General features: G+C 40.3%; 1 protein-coding gene across 9 annotated transcripts in view; it reads right to left on the reverse strand.

Annotated features, from left to right (window-relative positions):
- Positions 1 to 25,580, reverse strand: part of LRRC4C (leucine rich repeat containing 4C) — a 1,194,180-nt gene that overhangs the window by 154,366 nt on the left and 1,014,234 nt on the right. For 5 of the 9 annotated variants that reach the window (XM_027577724.2, XM_027577725.2, XM_027577723.2 and 2 more), the window contains exon 1: positions 8,492 to 10,235. The exons of the other annotated variants lie outside the window; for them this stretch is intronic. The gene's annotated coding sequence lies outside the window, so the exon portion shown is untranslated. Of the gene's footprint in view, positions 1 to 8,491; positions 10,236 to 25,580 lie in introns of those variants that run through there. 9 annotated transcript variants of the gene reach the window in all.

A 25,580-nucleotide genomic window follows, 5' to 3' on the forward strand; every position in this document is an offset into this window, starting at 1 on the left:
AGTGAGCCTACGATTAGCAGCTATAAATTAGAGCCTAAATTTCATGCTAAAAATATATTTATAGAACTTTTTTCAAAACTGGTATCCTCAAAGACAGCTATTACCAATATTTCAAAAGCTGATTCAAAATCATGCCTGTACTCAAATAATTGCATACGGTAATTAAAACTCCTTTTCTTTTGGTTCAGTTTATATCAGGTCATGGCAAAAATGTTTATGTGGGTTATTTCGAGAGTGGTGATTGGCAAGGATATGTTTCAATTAGGAAAAATGGAGAAACAAATGGCAAGGTATTTATTGGTCAAAGTAGTTCTGAAACACTGGGTCCCTAAAAAGGAAAAAAAAATAATAAACTGTATCCTAATGGTGAAAATATTGGAAAATAATGGCCTTACACCAACAACCAAATTAAAGGAAACTCTTCACCTTAAAGATGTGTTAGATCAGTCCACATAGTTATTGGCACTACCAAACTGAGAACTCCTGTGCAATACGTTAGTTAGATATGGGATATGACAAGTTAAGATGAGATCCATATCTTAAAAAAAAGTCACCATCTAGTGGGTTTTAGTCAAGTAAACAGTTGTTATAACAGTGATAAAAGCTACTGGGGCACCTGGGTGGCTCAGTCATTAAGTGACTGTCTTTAGCTTGGGTCATGATCCCAGAGCCCGGGGATGGAGCCCCGCATCTGGCTTCCTGCTCAGCGGGGAGTCTGCTTCTCCCTCTGCCCCTTACCCCACTCGTGCTCTCTCTCTTTCTCAAATAAATAAACAAACAAATAAATAAATAAATAAAATCTTTAAAAAAGCTATTACAGATCTATGAACAAAATGCTGATGTAAAGAGGAGAGGGGGAACTCACGGGGTCTGGGGAAGCTGGGAAATGTTTTTCCAGAGGCAGTAACTTGCTCTGAGACTTGAAGTATGGGTATATCCTAGAAACACGGATTAGGTCTCACAGTGTGAGCGAAAACTAGCCTAGAGTATTTCTAGAGGAAAAAAACTATTCAGTATGGCAGGCAGGCAAGAGAGGCATGAATAGGCTGGCCAGACTGTATTATCAAGAGTTGAATTTTGATTTTATTCTATAAATACATTTATAGAATATAGACGGGGATGTCCAGCTTTATTCCTTAGGATAATCCTTTTAAAGGAAGAATGAATAATGGACTATACTGGAGAAAAGTTGGCATCATCAGAAGACATCTAGGAGAGAAACAATGGAATCTGAACTGAGTTTAAGACGGAGAATAGATTGATGAGTGATTTGATGAGTCACGGGATATGAGGGAAGTGAAAGAGATACTGATATCATTTGAAACTGAAAATATATAGGCTTCTGGGGGGCAGATAATCAGTTACAGTTGGCGTATTAAGTTTGTAAGGTCCACAGGAGACCCAGATATGTGAGGAGGGGCTTGCTGGCAATGGAGATTTACTAGCCACAAGGTGGTTGAGGCCAAGGATTCCAGTGTCATCTCTCAAAATAAGCCCAGTTGACATGTCTTAAGAATGCAGAGAGAGAGAACAGAATAAACTCAAAGGGGGAAGCCTTCAATATTTAAGGAGAGAACAGGAGGACTGGAGGAGGAAAAAGTGAAGTGAAATTAATAAAGGAAGGGACAGTGAGCAGCACCTTAATCCTCTGGAAGGGTTTCAGAAAGCCAGAGGCCACACTGGTATCAAGTGCTGCAGATGGATTAAGCGTGATGAGACCCGAGATCAGGCATTAGGTGCCCACCCTTAGGAGCACCTCTGGTTCATATGACATTGTAACTAATAAACACCAAACACTATTAGCGTTGACCCTATTTCTCATACAACTTTGAAATTCCAGATGATCTCACAGCATTTTGTAAAGCTTTTCTGCTAGCACGTTGAGTGAGTTAGCGCAATTCTCCCCCAGTGTTTCTTAGTTGTCCCCTTCTCACTTAGGGGCACACCTGGATATAGTTGAAGACCATGAAGATATGCAACGTATATGCGACCTAAGCATCTCAGTATAACTTTTGTTCCAAGAAATAGGGAAAGGGGAGACTGTAGCCATCTCAATCTCAAAATATTCAGACTGATTACTAGGCTAGATGATGGTGAACTGGAGTGTTTATTTGTTACCAAGTGAACAAGTTTGAATTTACTGATTCTCATCTCAGGTTCTAAAGTAAGAAGAAATGTAGCTTTTACTTCTAGGTCCACTGATTAGTTGCTATATGACCTTGGACAAATTACTTAGGCTCTTTTTGTTTCAGTTCCCTAGGTGAGAATTAAGCAGAAAAATACATAATTTTGACATCATGCCTGGTGCATACCAAATGCTCAATAAATAAATAGTAGTTACTACTGTTATTAAGAAATTATACCCACAACTTCCTTAAGTGTTAAAAGCTTCCATAAGCATAGAAATCTGCCATCAGCTCATGCCAAAGTTGAAATAAGTTAATTAATCTAACACACGTTTTTCATCCTTTTAGACTTCATTATAAATATGATTGACACTGGAAAACATTATCAAAAATAATATTGCCAACTTTGATAGTGAAATTGGCAAAAAATTCATTTACATACTCAGTATAAATATAAAGCAAAACACTCACAAGACTTTCAGTTAAATGTTCCCATTTCTGTGAAAAATAACCAAGGATTTTAATGAAAAAAAAGTGAGCTAGCATTTATTGTATACTGATCATGTGCCAAACATGTATACATCTCAGTGCTCCCAAAATAACCGCATAAAAAATTATTTCCATTTTTATAGTTGAGGAAACGGAGACATTGCTAGATTAATTGCTACTTAGGATCCACTAGCTAACAGGTGTGAAAGTTAGCGTGCTATGTTTGTCTATTTCAAATCGCTTTATATTTCCCCTACACACACTAGAGATTTCCTTCCCCTTTTTACCCTACAAATCTGCCATGGTAACAGTGATTCTGCTTTTCTCCCAGAATACTATACTCCACATTTTAACAACTAGTATCCTGAGATCAGGGATTAATATTTTCAGTTCCTAGGAATCCTGAATCCCTAGGTAGTCAATCATGAATTCAGCATCCTAAAAGCTTGAAGGCATCTTAGTTTTTACCTTTATTTAATAGAGGAGAATATGAGCCTGACCTAAGAGAGGTAAAATGACTTATACAAATTGTTACAGTGTGTTACTGGTAACATCAAAAGTAGGAAAAAAACACTGTAGCACCTAACTTTCAGACCTCAGCCTTTGCAACATAAGGAAGCCACTCAATAAGGGCTTAATATCTGTGTACACACACACACACACACACACACACACACACACAGAGTCAGTACCCGTTGATGGGTATTTTTCATTGAACCTCTACAGAGTCCTGAAAGCCATGTTTCTTACGTGTATGTGTGTTCCTGCAGGAAGGTGCAAACATGCAGATATACGTGCATTTGAGTTTTTTGAAGGGGATGTCTCAAACTAAATTCAATTAGTCAATCAAAGAATATTTACTGCATGTACACTGTCAAAAACTCTCCTGAGGTGCTGAGAACATGCCAGAGAACAAATAAAATCCTTGCCATCAGAGAGTGTGACAAGCACACTGTCTCAGCCACAAGATTTGCCCAACCAAATTTCAACTGTCAAATTTACATTTCTCCAGAGAAATCATTTTGAAGAAAAGTAAGATGCAAGAGACTCTTGATGCCTTTGGAGAGTCTTCCAAAACACCATTTATAAATCATTATTTTTTTGTATTTGTATTATAAAGTAATCTAAAGAAAGTTTACATGGACAGAGTATATTTTCCACAATTCACAAAGCATGTTTCAATCTTTCCTGAAGGAATAGCATTCACTAAAGCATATCCAAATATGTTTTAAAAGTGTAGGATCTTACCAAAATATAACAAATGAGCAAAAGCGGGGTGGGGGGAGAGAGAGAGATAGACCAAGAAACAGACTCTTAAATATAGAGAACAAACTGATGATTACCAGAGGGGGGTTGGGGTGGGGAGACGGATGAAACAGGTGATCCGGATTAAGGAGGGCCCTTGTCATGATGAGCACCTGGTGATTAAAAACTAAAAAAAAAAAAAAAAGTATAGAATCTTACCAAAACTGATTGTACCTATTTGTGTTACTCCAACCTCATTAATACATTTCTCCTTTTTAAAATCTATACCAACATGAATTTAGATAAACTGCTTCCTTTAACCAGACCATATCAGTTTATTTTTTATTTGCAAATTATGCATTACTTAAACTAAAATCACAGATGCTCAATTTAAATGTGCATTTATTGAATGCCTACTGTGCATAACATAGGCAATCTGATTGCATTCTCATGGCACTCAGTTCTATCTGGTTGTTATCGCCCCTATTTTACAGATGAGCAAACAGACTCAGAGAGGTTAAATAGTGCATGTAACACACGTGACACAGTGGAAAGCTGAATATTCATATCCACTTATGGTGCCAGTGTCCAAGTTTACCAAATTTTTTAGTCACCTTTAAGAAGCACACAAAACAGTAAAATTTATGAAATGGTAAGAACTTCCACAGATGATTTCCATCTCATCTTAAGATCAGTGAAAATGATTAGCTTTAGAATGCTTTTCCAAAACGAACACAGATTTCAAATTGTTTTCCTAATTGAAAAGCCACAGTATAAAATTCCAATGGGCAATCCCTCAGCCTGTCTTGTTATCATCCACAGATATGATATCAAGAATAACAATAATTAAAACAGTAGGACTCTTTTTCCCTCTAAGGGAGAACAGGTCTCCGGAAACATATTGAGGAAATGGGTAGAACACAGGGTTGCTGTTTTAGACAATGAAATTAGGAGCAATGACCATGACCGGCTGCCTCAGAAAACCCCTGGCAAGTTGGTGTTGGGAGATTAGCACATGCAAACTATAAGACAAGTATGTTGTACATGAAATCTTGATTTCATAGACTCTATCAAGACTTTATCCTATCACAAAAGAGGTTTAACAAACATAGGATTCCTTATATCTAGGAAGCCTATGCATCCAAATTGTGGACTTGGGGGCCTTAATATTAGTAACGGAATTTTACACTATCTACTTTAAATTATATAATTGCCTAGAAATCTGCCTCTATTTTGAGCATTCCAGAGCCAGACACTGTAACAGACAGCTAAAATTATACATTTAATATATAAGAGCTATCATATGCAACTTTTCGACCCATAGTACACACAATAGCATTATTTTTCCCCAAAGTCTCTCTCAAGTGTTATTTTTGCTGAGATTTATGTTTCTATACTTTAAGGAGAAAATCTTGATTTTTCGGCTTCTGGTGGAAGCAGTATTTCCTATCTAAAATGATATATTGCAGCCAATCTGTCCTGATAAGACATCAAAAGAAGAATCTGGCAACTCCTGTGAGATCAGTTGCACATTCCCTAGTTTTTGAGTGTAGCCACTAGAACTGGTAAAGTGCTCAGCCAGCCTGTATTAATTCCCAGGAAGTTAATCCAAATTAATCCAAGAACAATCATAACAAACAGGCCTCCTTAGAGGGCCTATTATGCCTGGGGCTTTGCATAACATTACTTATAATTCAAAAACCATTCTAATTTGTTGACATTATCATTCCCATTATACAGATGAGAAGATTGAGGGTCATAGAAATTAAAGTTATTGCCCAAAGGGCACAGCAATTAAATCAGAGTGGGAAGATACTTGAAAAAGTAACTTCAGAACTTGGAAAACCCAGCAGCTTTCTGGGCCTATGGCCCTCCGCAGAATCCGAGTATTCAACTACCTACTCACAAATGTCACTCAAAGGACACCAACCTTGTCCCTGAAATAAGCTGAAATGAGGTAACTTTCCTGGTCTTGCATGGTCAAAATTCTTTCATCAGTCCATGAGCAAGTTGCTTAGAATACCGGGCCAACCCTGAGTGCCAAACAAAAGGAGCTAAACCCCAAGCTGGGCAATGCCTCCCTAACTGTAGTGGAAGTGATTCACCAGTATGAAAAATGATGCCATCCTTAGATGCTCCATTATCTCCAGAACTGAAGAACATGTTTAAATGGAGGTGAGTGGGAGGACACATTTCAGCCCACAACTTTAAACATATCTCCACCCTCTTTCTCTCTCCTTCTCTCTCTATCCCCCACCCCCACCCCCACCCGCTTCCCTTCTTCCTTCTCTTTCTCAGAAAAGTTTGCATGTGTGCAAGCATGGAGGGTACGGGGGGTGGGGGGGGTGGTGGTGGTGGTGGTGCTGACAATGTTTAGGAGAGGAATGTATTTTGAGGTCTAACTGGAGTAGCAGTGAAGACATTTTGAATTCAAAAAGGAAAAAAAAGAAAGAACGAAAGAAAAAACGAACGAACGAACGAACGAAAGAAAGAAAGAAAGATCTCCACGGATTAACAGAAGCCAGACTGACTGCAAGGCTGGGGGGTTTCCCACGTGATGTCCAGAGCTAAGCAGTAAAAACAAAGTACTTTTTTCTCCTCTTTTGTCACTTGTGCTAAGTTGCAACGTAACAGGAACCTGAGATAACTTGAATCAATCTATTATCTCAAGCAGTGACTTAACTGTGGTCATGTAAAAACAAAATAAAGAAGCAAACAAACAAACAACCTGCAAGGAATTCTAAGATATGCAGAAGGCTACAAGGAGCTCAGGGGAGGGAAAAAAAAAATCCTGCATGATTATTTTCATAGGTTGATAAATGTATTGCCTGATCTGTGTCCCAACAGGAAACATGTGCCCAGAAAAATAAATTGAAGAAGTGCTCAGCTGTAGGCTAGTTTAGTTAAGGAGTAATGAAAAGGATAAGAATAGATGATGTGAGCATAAAAACAGACTCAGAGGCTTTTAGCAAGGGTGTTTCTGGTTTCTATTATCACCTCCCTAATATAAATCTAACTCCACGGTTCTTAATGACTCTCCAGGGACCACAACTCACCAGATTAAATGTGCCCAACACCAAAGAGGGACCCAGGAGATTTTGCCCTCTTATCTCCTTTGGGATATACCAGAGTTGGGGATCTTTTTTAAAAATATTTTTTAGTAGTACTAAAACTAGGGTTATCTGAGCTCTGCTATTAAAAAAACCAAAAAAACAAAAGTCTTAGAAAGGATATGAATCTTGTAGATGGGCTACTCCTGAGGTCCAGAGTGGTCAGAGTTTATGTCAAGCTCTCAGGACAGGTTCCTTCCTTGACCCTTCTAGGTAAACATGGCAGCCGTGGGGACAGAAGTAGCCATGCTATGTAGGGTTGATTCTTGTCCAGCTTGGACCCCAGACTGACTTTTGTTTGCTGTTTAAAGACTCGTGTGAGTTACCTGTCTCCTAAGGTTTGGCCATTAAGCAGAGTTATAGCTTCTCTAGGCCTCAGTTTCCTTTTTTTATTGGCATTAGATCTCTGAGGAGTCTTCTGGCTCTAAAGTTATATGAGTCTATGATTCTGATAGAAGGCCCCAGAGAGGAATATCGAAGGATGAAGAGGAAGAGTTCTGTTAAAAGAAAAAAAAAAAAAAAAAGCCAGCTCCATGACCCTGGAAGTGATGGGGGAGGAAGGAGATGGAAAGAGGGGTGATCCTACAGGCCCCCAGGCTCTCTGAGCATTTTCAACCCTCTCTTATTGATCTTTAGTGGCCTCTCCCTCCCAAGACAAAACTGACACATGAGAAACACCGGTGCTCAACACACAGACCTTTTCTTCAGCTCCTTATCTAAGTTACCACAGGACACCAGATTTCTGCCTTTTTCTCAAGAGTCCTGTCTTGGTGATGTTGGGAAGATTTCTGGCAAAACCCAAGTCAACCGCCCAAGCCACCTTCAATCTCTGGACAGCCCTTCTGTTATCCAAAGTGGTTAGTTTGAAGGGGGTGGGGTCAAAAAGAAGTGGGTCCTCCTTCCCATTCTTAGCACAGGGGAGAACCTAGGTAATCTGAAGGCCACATTTGAGCATGTGTATACAAGGAGATGGGGGAAAGTGCAGCCACCACTTCCTGCCCCGTGCCCACTCTCCCTCCCTCCACCCATCCTCCAGAAGCCATCCTTCATCTGCTTGGTTTATTATCATATTTTTGTGTTAATACATTCTGTTGATCTGCAATGTCAGGTTGGATAATGAAATTTAAATTGGGTCCCTTCGATTTCCAGTGGCTAAACATTTGTGCATCTAACTCCAAGGCTGCCATGCAACTTAAACGCATTCCAGGGTGTCAATCACACAGCACAGGCACCCCACACTGCAGCGGCTTTCTTGGGGAGATTTATTTTTTTTTCCTAGTGCACATTTGCAAAGGCATTTGCCCAGGATGCAGACAACCTGCATCATTATAGCAAACCAGCTTATTGGTGAGCACAACCTGATGGAACAGAAGCCTGGGTCACCCTCTCCCTATTTTCTGGCCCCCAACAGCCAGGTCTTTACAAATCCCACCAAAGGGGGTGCAGGGATCAAGGAACCAGGAATGCTAAATTAATGTGTATTTTCTCCATCAATAAAAAAAGAAAATAAGGATCACTCACTGTATTTCAGACAGGTCACAGCAACATCCAGATGGAAATCCAGGTGGTTAAGAACAAGCGAAAACGCATGATCTTGACACCAAAAAGAAAAAAAAAAAAAAAGGTGTGGGGGGGAGGTTGATGAAGAAAAATCCAACTGCAATTATCCATCAATTTTAGTCAACATGGGCACAAATCCAACTGTGCTCTCTGCTGGTTTCTCTCCCCCAATCAATGCCTCATTCTGCCGCGGTCAACTTTTCTTCTCCGAAATTTCTTTGCAGATGTATTATTAATTCCCTCTCCTTTTGTGGGAAATTCAAAAAGAAAAGAAAACACCACCATAGCAGGTCTTTACTTTCCTAAAAAAAAAAAAAAAAAAAAAAAAAAGCCCCAAACTTTCAATTCCAAAAATATCTCCTTGGCTTACTTTCTCCTTTATAGAGAAAAAGGAACATACTTTTTCTTTGTGGATCCTCCGTTCTCCATTTCCAATCATCCTTTTTTTGGGGGGGCAGCTGTTTTATTATTATTTATTTATGTCAGAACACACCGAGCCCCGTGGGTCTGACACGGGTTTATCTAATTTTTCAAGGCTCCCTGTGTGCACACATACACATTTGTGTTAAGATCCAGGTCTCACAAGAAAAAGCTTCCTTCTTCGTTTTCTCTTGCACAATCAGTTTATCCACTGCGTTCGGTTCCAAGAGAGAGCTGCGTCCCGCATCCTTCATTTTTGCAAGGCACCCAACCGCCGCCGCCACAAAAAAAGTCTCCGTTTACATCGTTGATTCCTAACCCCTAGCTCCCCCTTCGAAGAATTTGGGGATCAACTCCCCCCACTCGCCAGCCTTCCGGCCGGCCCCTTCTCCAAATATCTGATTAGATTTCTCATCACAACCCAGTGCGCAATTGGATTTTTGATTTCAGCCACCCGGCCAGCCACCTTCCCCTCTCCCTCCAAACTCCCTGTTATATCCTGTCTCCTTCCCTCCACCGCCTCTGCAATTTCATAATCTCACGTTAAATGGAGTGCGGGGGGCGGGGGCGGGGGCGGGGGCGGGGGTAGTGGAGGAAAATTTCAAGGCTCCGTCAGCTGTCAAGAAGAAACCCATTCCTCTCCGCCCCCCCGCTACTTTTTTTCTTCTTTTTTTTAAGGCTCGGGGTGGCTTTCGTTTCCTCTGTCCCCGCCCCCACCCCCGGCAACGGGTCCAGATCTTCCAGGTGTTGCAGAACTCCGCGATCAGGGCCGGGATCACGGGGGAGACGCGTGACGCGGTCCCTCGCCGGTGGCCCCTGCCAGCCCCGGGGTCCCCTTCTCCTCCATCAGCGGGCAGCGCATCCGAGGGCGCCGCGGCGGAAGAAGTTCAAACTGGGCTTTTTATTTCAAATGGGGAAGGCGAAGTGAGGGGACCGACGGGGTGTTAGGCAAATTTAAAAATCATAATAAGGAAAGAAAAAAGGAAAACAGAAAATGGAACGAGGGAGGTTGAACATTAAAAAAAAAAAAAAAATCCCTAATCGCTGGCTCCTCTCATCCTTCCCGAATGAAACTGCAGCTTTGATCTCATTTCCAGCTGCGTCGGGTGCATTTTGGAGCCACAAGTTGGCCTCTCTTCGCGCAGACCTTCTCGACTCCGGCTGGTCCTCGGCGAGGAGACGCGTTCTCGGGAGCGCAGCTGCTCCGCGCCGTCCTTAGCGCCATCGCCCTGGCTCGCGGCTCCCTGCGCGGCAGAAACCCGGGTCCCCTTCCATCCACTTCGGCTTGAACTCTCTTCCTCTCCCGCCCGCTCCTCTCCCACCCCCCCCCCCACCCCGCCCGCTCTCCCCGCTCTCCCCGGATAAATAAATGCGCTCCTTGTGCCGGTGGCACCTCCTGCCGCTCTAGGCTTTCTCTCAGCCAATGCCGCGTCCCGACGTTTTAGGTCCTAGTCCCCAAATCTCCTCTCGGACTGCAGTCCCCTTCCCTCCTCTGCCCCTCTTTCTCTCCCCTTTTCCTTTCCCTTTCTCTGCTTGTGATCAGTAAAATACAATTACCCAATTACCTCCCATCATCTTAGCACTGATTGGTCAATTGCATTAACACTTGAAGTCGAGGACGAGGGGGTTGGAGCCTCTGCGGTGTGGCACCGCTGCCACCTGGAGGGCAGAGCCAGAACAGCTGCGTTTCAAAGCAACACCCAATGCTCGGAGGTTAGGACTAGGCAAAGAAACTCAGGGATTGTGTGGCAGAAGTTATTTATTTATTTATTTATTCTTTCTAAAAGCCTGCCTGTTTTCCTCCTGAAAGCCAGGAGTTGGAGCTACAAAGGGGAAGACACTGAAATCAAATCGCCACGAGGATTCAGAAATAGCACTAAACACACAAAGCTGTTGCTTTCAGAGAGCTGGACAAGAGACTCTCCTCTCCCTAGCCAAGCAGGCAAGTCATAAGGTAAGGATTAAGACGGTAGTATTACCCAGGATAGGCTGATCAGAAGGAATCTAGGAGTAACTGAAAAGCTGCAAGGAAGGGAGACTGGTCCAGGAGGATAATCTCAACATGCGAAAGCACTGTATAGGCAGGATAGGAGCCTTCAGCCTACGCAGTGTTGCAGTAAATTGGCCTGTTCAGTTTGTACAAGACATCCAGGACAGCTTGACAACTCAATTCCAACATCCTTCCTCCTGGTTGTGGGCTTTTCCATCAACACATGTTAAGGGGTCCCAGTGGGGGGGGCGGGGCAAGAGGCACATTTCAACTTCACAGAGTGTTCTTAGAAAGAGGGAGGGGCCCACGAAACATTAGTACTACATTCATGTTGGTTTCTTTCTCCACCACATACTTGTCAATAAAGAAGTTCATACGTTGGAGGAGATGGGCAAGTATGTATCTGCATTAGGCTCCCTAATTAATGATCTTTGTGCTGATTTTCTTTATTTTTGAGAGATCAGAATATGTAATTGGCTTAAAAACAGTTTTAAACAAAGTGAGTTAATCATAATGAGAAATGTCATTAGACAAAAAGGAGATTTTTACTAAGAGAACATCAGAGGCATATCCAAGTTCACACCAAATGTTCTTTTTTTCTTTCTTGTTCCCTTTATAGTACATGGATATTTTCTCACTTAGCATTAGAAAATTTAAAAAAGAATTACATCTATAGATTTATTTGGGTACTAAGCGCATGCCCTCATATGTATCTTAAATGTCAGCATCTGCAAGGGGAAAGCCTTTCTTTACACATGGATTGTGATTTATTATAATTTCCCCATCTTTTTGGAGAGCTTTGGTGTAGTTATGAATTGCATCAACATGTGAATTTGTTGAGGTGTAATGGCATTGCTTCTATTTTTAAATAAATGCTGTATTGATTGACTTAAAACATTAGTGGGCAGTTGACTATAACTTTGTCTTTTGAAGCTCTCACCCTTATATAGCCAATAACAGTTTATCAACTAATAAGCCATTAAAAAGTACACTTACTAGTTGTTCTAGGTAGCTTCAAAGGAGTCTACCCTCTGGTTCTGAAGTAAACTAGAAGCCATTTGAAATGCAAATTTTCTTTTTAGAGACTTTGACAGCAAGGGAAAGGCCAATGATTTGTTTTTCAAAGCTGATTATTAGCTACCTACCAGACATCTTTAAAACCTTTCAGAATGAATTAATCTATCAAACAAAGCAGCAGGGAAGGATCAGTGCTATTTAGCCAAAAGGAAAAAAGGAAAGTCTTCCCATTCCTGTTTAGCTTCTCATTCGGCAGCTACAATTTCTTTTTCCACGTCAGCTACCCATTCACACTATAATGACCTTGCACTAGTCACTTGGTTTTCATTTTTTGATTCAGACTCGAACCGGTGATTATTGGGCATCCATATGGCATGCTCTTTTGCTAACTTCTCGTAATAATCACTTTATTTAAAATTCAGAACAACCCCTTGGGGAGATTTTTAAAGATGGGGAAAGTGATGCGAAAGCCACATACTTGGTAAATGACACAGACAAGTTTTGAACCCAGATTTACTCAATACCAATTCTCCCATTTTTGCTACTACTTCTGGGTAGTATGGGGGAATACATCTAAGATGGTCACAGGCGTGCAGGCTATGGGCATCCATATGGCATGCTCTTTTGCTAACTTCTTGTAATAATCACTTTATTTAAAATTCAGAACAACCCCTTGGGAGATTTTTAAAGTTGGGGAAAGTGATGCGAAAGCCACATACTTGGTAAATGACACAGACAAGTTTTGAACCCAGAGTTACTCAATACTAATTCTCCCATTTTTGTTACTACTTCTGGGTAGTATGGGGGAATACATCTAAGATGGTAACAGGCGTGCAGGCTCTGAATCCTGGGAGGTGAATGTGTCACCCTGTGGGGAAATGGAATTGCCACATTTGTCGCTGAAGGATCTTACTCAAAGAGAACTGAAATAATCAGTAAACAAGCTAACTGTCATACAAACCCACAGGCAAACTAAATTGTTATTAAATAATGATATAAATGTAGATATTTATTCAGTAGAAGTTGCCAGGTATTGTCAACAATGACAGGGTAAATGTTCAAGTAAAATTCTTGACAAAAGCTCTTTTAGGGGAAATGATTACCCATTGAGCAATGGAATCGGTAACTTTGTCACAGTTCCAGTTAGCCCATCTGAGTGACCAAAAGCTTGGACAGGACAGATGCCATTAAAATGAGATGCCCCAGGAGAAGAGGAACATGGTGTTAATGAGGCAGGTTTGTCTAAGGACATACAGAATTCTGTGTTTGTTCTCCATTCCTGATTTGTAGGCATTGGTTGGTGAAACAAAACTATCATGTTATTTCACTGTGTGTTGGTGACTTTACCTGGTGTAATCTTCAGCAAACAGCAGAGGACAGCATCTTTTAACCAGAAATACAAAATAGCAAATAGAAGGAATTCAGTAACTTTGCTTAAACATTGAGAAAATGTGGATGTTTATTAATTTGATTTAACAGGCTTTAAGCTGCTCTATTCAAGCACAATACATACTTATGATTTGGGTCTTTATGTTACAAATTTTGGGAATAGATAGCCCCTTTTCACTTCCAATTCTATTAAACAGGGCCAGAATATCCTGTGATAATCTTATGAAGTTTGCCTCTATTGTCACACATAATGACATGTGAATTAACATCTTTAGACCAACTTCTTTTGAAAACTACTTTAAAGATAAAATTCCATATTTAGTGGGAACTTACTACATGTGTTACGCTAGACAAAATGTGATGCTAGACAAGAATGCTGTATTTCAGAACTGCAAGATATCCTAATAGTCATCTCTTCTTTGTTCCTTGAAATACAGATGAAGATACTAAAGTCCAAGTAGATTTGCAGGTTTCTGTTTCTACAGTGACTACCCCTCCACCCAGCTCCCACCCCATATGGTCAACTTTTCAATGCTTTCATACTTATTATTTTTTTTTAGCAATAACTGGCATTCAATGATAGTTTATGAGTGTCAAGTTCAAAGTATGTTCTAAGTATGTTTCAGATGTCAACTCATGCAATCCCCTCAACCATTTGATGAAGTAGGTATAATTAATTCCCATCCCATCATATAGATAATGAAAGTAGAGTTGAGGTTAAATAAAGGCACCCAGCCAGGAAGTGAGGTAGGCAATGTTTTTAATTCAGGTTATTTTGCTTCAGAGATCATGGTTATAACAGATACTTCCTATTATTACTTATGGCACTGGATGGAAATGATTTGTTCATGTCTGTATTCTCCCCCTAATATATGACTGACTGATTTAATGAGAGCAGGTTTTTTTTTTTTTATTTCTAATATGGTGCACATAGTTGAATGAGTAAATGTCTTAGATTATGACATTAGGAAATGGAAGCATATATATCTTTGGCTCTTCCTGGATATTCTTTTCACTATGGTACACAACATATTACAAAGATGAGGTACTTACTGCAATTACTAAACAGAAAAATGAATAAAATAATTTAATAAGAGAATTATAACTTTTGTATCAGCTAGCTGTTGCAGCATAATTAACCATCCTCAAACCTGGTAGCTGAAATCAGCAATCATTTATTATTTTCTCCTGAGTCTGTAGGTCAGTCAGAGATTGGTTAAGTAGTTCTTCTGATCATGGCTGGGTTCACTGTTAGCTGATTTAAAATGGACTCAGCTAGGGTCACTGGGGCAACTCAGCTCCACTCCATATCTCTCTCTCTCTTCATCAACTTGGCCTAAGCAAATTTCTTGGCAATAGCAGAAGTTCAAGAGAAGAAGCAGAAAGACATGAGTATGTTCTCATGCTTCTGTATGAATCAAATTTGCTGACTTTCTGTTGGTTAAAGCAAATCACTTGGTTGAGCCCATTGTCAGGGAATGGAACAGGTCATCCTACCCCTCACGGAAGGCCACTCTAAAGTTACATGACAAAAGAGAGTGAAGAATCAGGGTGATCACTGCAATAAACCCCAACTTCTAACCCTTACAAATAACAAATTCCCTTAATAGTTGCTGGGATTTATAGGAAAGAAAATTCTCTACATAAGGGATCATTCAATCGGTCACTTGCTAACTTCAACAGATGGGTATTAACCTCCCATTATGTGTTATGAAATTTATGAAAATTATCACTAACTCCTCTGCTACCACCACTGTCCTAATCATATCTGTTGATGCTAATTCAAAAATGGCTTAACATCTGCCCAATTCTCTTTACTGTATTACTTTAGGAGACCACTCTCAGGTTCCTCGGTGGACCCTTTGCCACTGCCTTTTCTTCTTACCCATGCCATCTCATCTCCAGTGCCAGCTAGCTTGTGAAAAAGAAATGCTGGGGCGCCTGGGTGGCTCAGTCGGTTAAGCATCTGCCTTTAGCTCAGGTCACGATCTCAGGGTCCTGGGATCGGGCTGCCTGCTTCTCCCTCTGACCCTCCCCCCTGCTCCTGCTTTCTCTAGAAAAAAGAAAAAAGAAATGCTGATGAGAAAGTTAAATGGAAGAAACAATAAAGGGAAAATGTGTTCCATATGTACAACACTGAGAAACCACAACGATGGGAGAACTCTGCAATGCATAGGACAAAGGATTCCTATTTTAAATATATAACTACTTCTTAAAAATAACTTAGAAATAAATAAGAAAAACAAAAAGTAAACTTACAGATGAATGGGGGAAATACATTACTAGTCAATTTGCAGAAGACCTGGTTATTTTAACAGTTAATTGATACCCATGTTATTTAGCACAGTGCCCGGCCCTTTGGCCTCTGACTACGTTTTGATTGACGGATGAATGAACTGTCTACTTGGGGGAGGAAAGTGGGTAAATAGTAGGTAGGCATGTCAATTACAAGCAATGGTAATACAATACAGACAGAATTTTACCAGCAGTAAGTATAAAGAGCTGGGGGAGCAGAGGAGGTAGTAGCTACCTCTACGTGGGGGCAATCCCAGAGGATTTCACAAGTAGGAAATCTAAATGTGTGAAGAGCTTCATGAATGTTAGCATAGAGTTGATGGATGCAAGATTGCCATTTTGCACCTAAAGAACAAGGAATAGGGTGCATTCTAAGAAAAAACAATTTGTGGTCCAAAGATTATCAGGGCTAAAGATGAGCTAAATTAGGTACTCAGCCATGGGAGAGGGGATCAGACAAGATGCCATGATCAAGAGAGTTCAGATTTTGGAAGCAGTCTTAAAATGTTCCTTCCAGGAGGATATCAATTGCAAATGAGGTCTGGGAAGGAAGAGCATCAGTGAAAGGGAGCATCTTAAGGGAAGATCCTTCCTTCCTCAGACCCATTAGGCAACATGACAAATTCTAGGCATGACTTAAATTAATAAGAAGAAAGCTGACAGAGACAATTGTTTGACAATTTGGCAACCGATCCTAAATCACTTTAGACCCAATCACACTTTGGAAATCCTTTTTAAAGGGTGACCCAAGGGGCGCCTGGGTGGCTCAGTCGTTAAGCGTCTGCCTTCGACTCAGGTCATAATCCCAGGGTCCTGGGATCGAGCCCTGCAGGAAGCCTGCTTCTCCCTCTCCCACTCCCCCTGCTTGTGTTCCCTCTCTCGCTGGGTCTACCTCTGTCAAAATAAAAATAAATAAATTAATTAATTAATAAATAAATAAATTAATTAATTAAATTAAAGGGTGACCCAAGCACTTGTAGAACACAATCTCCTTTATTAAATGTTTCTAAAGGAGATGGTATTTGTGCATAGAAACTACATGAAGGTATTTTCATTCTGTCTAAATTAGGATTCTTTGCACCGAGAAGAAAATTGGCCATAAAGGTATCTTTAAAACTCCACCAGGAATTAGTAGATGGTGTGAATCCAGCTGTGTAATTTGAAAAGAAGCTGCATTTTATCTAGCTAAATCAGCGCTTGATACTAAACAACTCCTAAAGAATGTCCCTTTCCTTCAGCATTCGTCATGCAGTGCAGATTCTAGAAATGATAGTCTTGTTTTCCCCCACCCTATCACTATTGTGTTTTCAGGAAATGAAGTGCCTAGATTTCAAAATTCAGTTCTCTTCCCATTGAAGATGCATTAGCACATCTGTGATGCCAGACCTCCAGCTGCTTTAGTGGTACAAGATTCAAATAATGTTAACCAATCTGCATTTTTAAATGTCCAGGTTTTGCACATATACAGCATTTTTGAGGAAAGCAAATGACTGGGAGAAGCTCCAGATTTGAAAAATAATAATCTATTGTATTTACAGGGAAAATGGAAACACCTTTATCACTTGAACGAAGTCATCCCCTAAACACCAAAAAATAAGCACATATAAAGAAATAATCCTCAGACTCAACTTTCAAAATGGGAAGGGTTTACTACACGGAGTTTTTGGAAGCCATCAATGACTGTATGAATTTTATAGGGGAAATGCGATAGAAAATAAATACCCCTGTGGCAGATGACGATTGTAAGGCACGTCGTGGAGTAGCAGTCTTATTGAATGGATTCAACACTGGGTAACCGGTAAGTGATTGAACCTTTGACATTTTACTACAACTTTCAGTTGGCAATCTTCCTGAAAAGGATTTTTAGTAAAAGTTTAAAAAATCTTGTGGAATTTCACATTTTCCCTAAGATAACTATTATGCCACATTGCAGAGGACATAAATAGATGTTTTTTTTTTTTTTTCCCAAAGAAGACATGAAATTGCCAACAGGTACATGAAAAGTTGCTTAATATCACTAATCATCAGGGAAATGTGAATTAAAACCACAGTGAGATACCATCTCACACCTGTTAGAATGGCTATTCTCAAAAAGACAGGAGATGGGGCACCTGGGCAGCTTAGTCGGTTAGGCATCTGACTCTTGATTTCCGCTCAGGTCATGATTTCAGGGTTGTGAGATCAAGCCTCATGTCTGGCTGTGTGTGGTGGGCATGGAGCCTGCTTTGGATTCTCTCTGCCTCTCCCTCTGCCTCTCCCCCCTCTCTCTCAAAACAAAAGACAATTTAAAATCAATTAGATTCACCCAATTAAAAAAAAAAAAGACAAGAGATAACAAGTGTTGGCCAGAATGTGGAGAAAAGGGAACCCTTGTGCACTATTGGTGAGAATGTCAAATGGTGACATTCTCTACAGAAAATAGATGTGAATATTATTCGGCCATAAAAAAGAACATTTTTGACAACACCGATAGACCTTGAAGGCATTATGCCAAGTGAAATAAGTTAGCGAAAGACACACACTATAAAAGCTGAACTCCTAGAAAAAAAGAATAGAATGGTGGTTGCCAGGGGTTGGGGAAAATGGGGAGATGTTCGTCAAAGGGTACAAACTTCCAGTTATAAGGGACACTCAGGTGGCTCATTTGGTTAAGCGTCTGCCTTCAGCTCAGGTCATGATCCCAGGGTGCTGGAATTGAGCCCCACATCGGGCTCCCTGCTCAGCGGGGAGCTTGCTTCTCCCTCTCCCACTACTCGTACCCCTCCTTGTGCACTCTCTCTCTCTGACAAATAAATAAAATTTAAAAAATCACAAAACTTCCAGTTATAAGATGAATAAGTTTCAGTGATCAAATGGTGACTGTAGTTAACAATACTGCATTATATACCTGAAAGTTGCTAAAAGAGTAGGTCTTAGGGGCGCCTGGGTGGCTCAGTTGGTTAAGTGGCTGCCTTCGGCCCAGGTCATGATCCCAGGGTCCTGGGATCGCGTCCCACATCGGGCTCCTTGCTCAGCAGGGAGCCTGCTTCTCCCTCTCTCTCTCTCTGCTTGTGTTCTCTCTGTCAAATAAAATCTTTAGGTCTTAAAGTTCTCATCCACCCCGAACAAAGGTAATTATGGGGTAGGGTAACGGATGGTCATTGTGATAGGCATTTCGCAATGTATCAAATCTTAACATTTTGCCTCCTAAACTCACACAATGCTATATGTTAATTGTATCTCAATAAAGGTGGAAAAAAATCAAAAGATACAGAAAAAAATGATGCTGCATTGAAATTTGATTTCCTACTTTACCTTTTATTAACGACTACTGAAAGACAGATTGTTTTGTTATTGTTCTTATTTATTTGAGTGACTACATTAAAAAGTCCACTGAATTTTCTCACTTTTTCTATTCTCAATTCTGTTTTTTTATCTCTAGGGTTAGAGGGTGGCAAAATTATGATCCTGGAACAAAGCTTTTATCTTTGAAGAGGATTGTCCCCGCCTCCCCTTTTGGGTGTCTTTTCCTTTTTATTAATCTTTATATAAGCCTAAGGCCTTAATCATAGGTATTTCCCTTCTCCAGGAAACACACACACACACACAGACACACACAGACACACACACACACACACACAAATACATTTGCAAATAGGTGCTAATTAATTTAATTCAATCTAATCCAATTTATTTAACAAATTTTTCATTGAGTACCAATTTCAGTGGGTTCTGTTTACTACAATTGGGCAAAGTATTAGCAACTTTTCATTATTTCTCAGAGGTGCTTACATTTTAAGAAAGGATAAGTGTATACTCTGAAAGAGGACATGCTTGATTCAAGGCCGCGGAGTAAGGCCAAGAGCAGCAAGATTGGAATCGTGAAGACCTGAGTTAGAATGTGACAAACATTCATTGCTTGTACTTTAGGAGAACTGAAATTATATTAGGGTCGAAGCTTAAGGAGAATGTATGGCAAGGAAAGAGCTGAAATGCCAAGAAATGAACCTACCTAGAGCAGCCAGATCAAGGATTCTTTGTGTGTGTGTGTGTGTGTGTGTGTGTGTGTGTGTGTGTGTGTGTGTGTGTGTTTTGGAAGGAGTTCATTTAAAAAACAAAGGGGTATCATTGAGGGTTATTAAGGAGTAACATGGTAAGTTTGGGATTTTCAAAAGACATTACAAGGGGCATTATGCAGATGAATTAGAGAACAACCGGACCTAGGAGAGCAATTTGGAAACCATGGGAGGTTGTGAGGATTCAAACAAAGGCAATAGCTTTGGGGTTAGAGAGGGGGAGACTGGTATAAGAAATGCCAAATGTTATAATTTACAAAATTTTATTAATGTGCAAGCTTGTTGTTTGCTCATTTGTGTATGTGTATGTATATGTGTGACATTCTAAATGGAGACTATAACATAACTTCCATGCAATATAATGAAGCACTTCCTAAAAATAAAGCTCTCTAGACAGGGAATGGGCTGCCAGATAAAACTGTCACTGGAGTGGCTCAAAGCACAGCCTGTGGTCGTGGGTGGATCTCTAAGGCAGGCTTCGATTGGATAAGCAATTTCAAATATTGTCCTCGATTAGACTTCCACTGGCCCACTATCAAAAAATGAGACAAGTAAGGGCAATGTAGTGGTTTTGTCCTATTAATTAGTTGAATTGAAAACAAGTATCTTCCATTTGTGATTCTTTCCTATATTTTTACAACTATAATTTCCTTGTAATTTTTATTTAGTAATGTTTGAACAGCAAATATATAGTAAAATAAATAGCTGGAAACCCTCTGTCGAGCCACTGTACATTTATTCATGTTCATGACATGAAAGGTGTTAAAGTCTGTGACCCACTAGACTGATGGCCTTTGAGCGCCCTTAGGACTCTTAAATTTTATGCTTTTATCGGAATATGTCTGCCTGGAGAAGTGTTTTCATGTAGATCAACAGAGCAGTATGATTGACATTATTCAACCTTTCATAAAACAAATCAGTGTGTCAGACTATTAAACTGCAGAAAATGCTCCCAAAGTTTCCAAGTACAGCCTTTTGAGGAAGCAAAATTTCTAAAGTGCAATTGATGACATCTTATAAACACTTGTTCAAAGGTTCCATTCACAGCAAAACACAATATTGGGAAAATGTTAACCAAATTGCCAGCATCACTCACCAAAGTCCACTCTTTTGGAGCCCCCCACATAAAGGCCTACAGTCCTGTATCAAGCCATCATCCTAAATGTATCTCTAAGGGCCTGAGGGGCCCAACAGTCCAGACTCCCTTTCCTTACAGTGGAAAGCAAGGCTTCTGACAAGCAATGCCATTACACTAAGCTTCGAGTCATAGAAGGGTGCCTCTAAGTGCCTGTGCAGTCAAATGCCACAGGATTTCAAATGGAAATGACATGAATTAATTTCCTGAGAAGAACAAAAAGAAAAGGAAAATTGAGAAGAAAGGCAGCTTCTTGTAACACAATATGCAGATTAATGGCACCCACTGATTGATTGAAGTGTCAAAAACGCACCTTTCAGATATAAATGAAGCTACTGAAATATTTTGGGGGGGTTCTCTCACTTTCTCTCTTATTCATATGAAATATTAACTGATAAAGTCAAAGTAAAATTAGTTTTTCTTGGTATCTTTAAAATCTTCTCTATCCCAAATGCTAACCTTTAGAACATTAGTCCCCGGGTGAAAGAGCATAAGATCCTCACAAGGGCATCTCATTGTACCAGGAAGAAAATTAGACTTCCTTCTACTGACTTGGGAAATCCTACTTTTCCTGGTACCCACCTCTCTTAGTCTTTCTTCAACCATATCTTATAGCATCTGCTCCGCACTTAGCTGCTCAGCTTCTCCAGCTTCATGGACCTTCTTCCTGTGTCAATGGTGTTTTGGCCCTAGTTCCCTCAACCTAGAACATTTACTTTCTGTTCTTTGCAGGCACTGATCTTGATCTTGACCTCAGGCCATCTCTCCCAGGCAGGTGAAGTACCACCCAATGTCTATCTAGCACATCACCATTTTTGTGCAGAACACTTATCTGATCATATTTAAAAAAAAAAAAATCTCTGGAGTTGTTTATCTCTCCTAGAATGTGTTGTTCCTGGGATTGGAGACCTTGCCTTTCTTGTTCATGGCTGTATCCTCTATTCATAGAATGCACAGTGAAGATGCTGAATTCAGATTTTTGGAAGAAGTGCTAAAATGGTGAGAGTGGGATCTGGAAGCCACTGTACAGCATTGGTAAGGAGTAAAGGTAGGGATTTGAGAAGAAGGCATGCTGTTCCTTTACAGCCACACTTTTACAGTTCGCATCCTTAGGTATGGCTTCACTGAATGACAACTATGCATCCAATCTTATTTATAATTCGTCAAATACAAAAAAGGGAATAATTTATGTTTCTAATTTCTAGCCAAACACCTATAATATGGGTAAAAGCTTGGGCACTTGAATTCAACACTTGAGGTTTGAATATTAGCTCTACTACTTCCTAGGTTTATGACCTTGGGTAAATCATTTAGCCTCTCTAAGCCTCAAATACCTCATCTATCAGTGGTCATATGTATCCTACACAGTTATGAAGATTAAAATAAAATAATGCACATGAATAGTTAGCACAGTTGTTGGCATCTAATAGGTACTCATTCAAAATCAGTGGTACTTTCTACCATTCGTAAATATCCCAAGCTGTCAGTTACCGTTGGTTGTCTCTTCTCTTCCACATCTTACCTGGCCTTCCAGGTTATTTTTCTTGGCTTTCTCTTAATAATGCAGCAAATGTGACAAAGAAAGTGAATCTCACTCCACGCTTTTCGGGAAACTCTTCCTTGATGCCTCGACATATCTCATTCAGCCAGAATGCCTGGCTAGAGGTTAAAGTAATTTTCATCTATACAGATATATAGCAAAATAAATATTAAACCTGTTTTTGGAAGCACTATTAAAGAAAATGTCATTTTGTCCTTATCTTTCCTATAAAGATTTAGTTATTGTATCTTCAAAAAGGTCCAATTTTCCTTTGCTGTAAATTTCTAAAGAAATCTCAAAATGTGGTGTGACCTTGAACTAATTACTTTACCTTTCTGTGTCTCAGTTTGTCTGTTTTAAGGAAGTGTAGTAATTCCTAACATGGCAGCTGGTCATTTCATGGTAGTGAGGGGAAACTGAGTTTCTCATGTTCAAAACCAGAGTCACCTTTACAACTTTCCCCAACACACACCAACACATTCATTGGTTCGTCAGGCTCTCTAGTTCCTCTGTGGGTAACACTTTTTTTGCGTGTGTCCTTTCCTCCACACTCCACATGCTTTCTCTCCACGTCAGACTCTGAACACCTGCCCTAGTCCCAGACCAACCTTTTGTCCCAGGTCTCTCCTATGTCCAGCAGAGCCCACTCACAGTTGACACATCATATTGCTAAAAGCACCAGCTCTCATTCAAAGCAGCAGGGAATATTTATTGAGTGCTTACTATGAGAAAGGCACTGGGCTTAGCATTTCACTTGCATTGTCATTTCACTATAGTACCAATAATTGTATTGCCCATATTCGGAGAATCTCACTAACTCCTTAATAATAGTCACATTCCTCATGCCCTGTAATGTGGCCCTATTCTTGTTAGGCCATTTACTATTTAATGATCTCAGGCAAGATTTGTAATCTCAAAAACCCTCAATTTCCTTATCTGTAACATAAGGAAAATAATACTACAACTTCATAAGGTCATTGGAGAGTTTCTTATCTGTGGCACAGTTGGCATTTGGGGTCAGAAAATTCTTTGTTTTGGGGGATGCTCTGGGCATTGTTAAGATATTTAGCAGCATCCCTGGCCTCTACCCACTAGATGGCAGTATCACCCTCCCTTCCCCCTCCCCCACACCCCTGCCACCCTCATTTAGATAGAAGTATCTCCAGATATTGCCTAATCAACCCCTCACAACAAACATGTTGAAAACTACTAGGATATTGGGATGAATAAATTATACACCTTTAGATGCTGGGCATCAACTGTTCCTTTCTGTCTCTTAGTTCTTAGGGCTTCCTTGTACCTTCCCCTTCCCCAGTATCACCAGATAATTTATGGCTCCCAAGATTAGTCCTAGGTTTCCTTGCTTTCCATGTCTTTCTACTGCAACACTCTTCTACCCTACTACTGCCTTGCAAATCCTTCCCTGCCCTCCAGGATACTTCTTTTACCAGAAGTTTCCCCTAATTCTTCAGACTGTTGGATCTCTCTCCCTCTAAATATTTCTGTCATCATTTTTGTATCCCAGCCATGAGCTTTACATGCTGCCATATTGTATAGTTATTGGTGTGGTTGTATCACCTCTCCTGTTGGTGCCAAAAACTCCCAGAGAATTAGACCCTTTGTTTTCTGCCTTTTGAGCTGCCATAGGTGTGAGCAGTTTTGGGCATATAGCGGTTGCTCATTAAATGATGTTTGTTAAGTTGAATTTAAGGCATAGATGAAATAAGTGACTTATATAAAGGCAACAAAAGTAAACTAAAACACTTTGGAGAATAAAAAACTAAAGTTGTATCCAGATGCATGTTGAGATAATCAGATAATTGAGCCAATAGAGGTTTACTGTTTAAATTATTCATACAACGGCCTTAGTTCTCTGCTTCTCTTTGCACATGTAGCAACAGCTGAGAAAGAATTATAGTTGTCATTTGAAAACTATTAAGTGATTTGCCTACTGATGGAACCCTATTCTTCTGCTAGAAACAGAATTTATCAAATAAAGGAGGTACAAACAAATCCGTATTATTGCTTTATTAATCAAGAGGGAGGGCCAAGGAGGCAACTGCCAGTGTGGAATGATGCAAGTTACAAGTAAAATTGAGCTTTTTTTTCCCACCTATACCTTGTGTCTCAGAAAAAAAGCACCCCCTCACACACATACTTGTTTTCTATGGTAGATAAAATTCCCTGATCTCCCAGAATTTGAAATCTAGACAAGCTTATACACAGCCACTGTGACATGATACAATCGCAATAAGTTAGAAAAGACACTGATCTTCAAGTTGGGAAAAGGTTTACAGACTCATCATTACCACCTAATATCCTGTGACTATGTTTGACTGAATTATGACCCTCCGAAGATGTCCACATCCGTATCCCCAGAACCTGTGGGATTGTTACTATATGTGGCAAATGGGACCTTACAGGTGTGAATGAGTCTGGATTTTGAGATGAGGAAAATATCCTGGATTGCCTAGGCGGGCCCAATATAATCACAAAGATACTTGTAAGAGGAAAGCAGGAGGGTCAGAGTTACGTAGAGCAGTTTGAAGATGCCACAGTACTGGCTCTGAGGGTGTTTGAAGATGGAGGAAGGAACCATAAACCAAGGCCTCTGGAAGCTGGAGAAGGCAAGGAAACAGACTCTCCCCTACAGCCTCCAAAAGAAAGGCGACTCTGCCAACACCTCCAGAACCAGGAGATGATAAATTTGTGTTGTTTTAAGCCACTGAGCTTGTGGTAGTTTGTGACACAACAGCAATAGAAAACTACGACAGTGAACTTGAATAATTTCTGTTCCAAATTTCTCAGATTTAGGTAGATGTCTATATAACAAGATTGCTTGGATGGTGTAAAAAAAGGAAAGTAGTAGGCATTGGTTATTTTAGACATTTTTCTATCTTTTAGCTATTCTTTTCGTATAGTGTCTCAGTTTATCTTTTTCAGACATAACGCTCAGACACTCAGGGAGTGTCTCACTCTAAAATGGTGAGGCAGTGAGAAATAACTTGAACAATCAGTCAACATAACTGGTTGTCAGGGGGTACGTAACAAGGCAGGCTAACCCCAAAATGTTTTACAAGGACAATAGGGAAGGAACTACCCTCAATCTCCCAAGATTGTCAAAGTAACGTAAGCCTGCGGTGTCTTGGGGACTTCTGCATAGGAAAGACTGCCTGAGAAAAAGGCCAGCAGTGAGAAGAGTAGGGCCA

The sequence above is a fragment of the Zalophus californianus genome, chromosome 11 (genome assembly GCF_009762305.2).
Source record: "Zalophus californianus isolate mZalCal1 chromosome 11, mZalCal1.pri.v2, whole genome shotgun sequence".
Classification (NCBI taxonomy): Eukaryota; Metazoa; Chordata; class Mammalia; order Carnivora; family Otariidae; genus Zalophus; species Zalophus californianus.